Genomic DNA, 872 nt, shown 5'->3' with positions numbered 1-872 from the left:
GGCCGAGCCACCCCAGGGTGGCTCGGCCAAGGCCGAGCCACCCCTGGGTGGCTCGGCTATGGCCGAGCCACCTAGGGGTGGCTAGGCTCAGAACTGTGCAAACGCACAGTTCTGAGAGCCTATAAATAGGCCTGGTACTCGTTCATTTGGAGGACTTCTTCTGAAACTTTGGAGAGAGCCGAAACTCTGCCGGATTGTCACCTCAACTCGGAGATCTGAAGGCTTGAAGACTTGGAGACCCGGATTTGATTCTTAGCGAGCACCCGCACCGAAAAAGGCAGGAGTTCGAGAGAGTCTAATCCTCAGATCTACGTCGTCACACTCCGGATCTAAGCTTGGTTCTTAGATCCCGAGATTCGAGCGGTCGTTTCCTTGGTGAAACGATCCCTCCCGGCTATTATCTCCTTGGTGGGATAATACCCGTAATACGTCGTAGATCTGCTTGGATCCAGATCACGCGGTGGTCCACGGTAAGCAACCCCGGCGCAGGCAAACAACCCACAGAAGCAAGAGACCGGATAACAGGATCTTGTGATTTGTTCGGTAAAAGAGAGAAGTTGTAATTTTGATTTCTTTGTTTTATTTTGATTTTCATTGTAAGCCGGATCTTATAAAAAGACCGGATCTCTTTGTAACGCATAAAGTTGTTAACTGAGTGCAATGGAATCGATAATGAAGAAAACACCAACTTTCCCCGCGAACAGCAACGTGTACCAAGTCAAGCTTAATTGAAGATCAAGATTGCTTGGGTAATGTAGTTTAGCATTTATATTATGTGTGTTAAGTACTCTAAGCTCAATTATCTATACACACACATTTTATTAGTTTCCTTGTATATATATGTAATCACATATATATACAACACAAGTTTT

Source organism: Asparagus officinalis, chromosome 4, assembly GCF_001876935.1.
Source record: "Asparagus officinalis chromosome 4, Aspof.V1, whole genome shotgun sequence".
Taxonomy (NCBI): Eukaryota; Viridiplantae; Streptophyta; class Magnoliopsida; order Asparagales; family Asparagaceae; genus Asparagus; species Asparagus officinalis.
The sequence above is the reverse complement of the archived record's forward strand: the minus strand, read 5'-3'. Positions refer to the sequence as shown.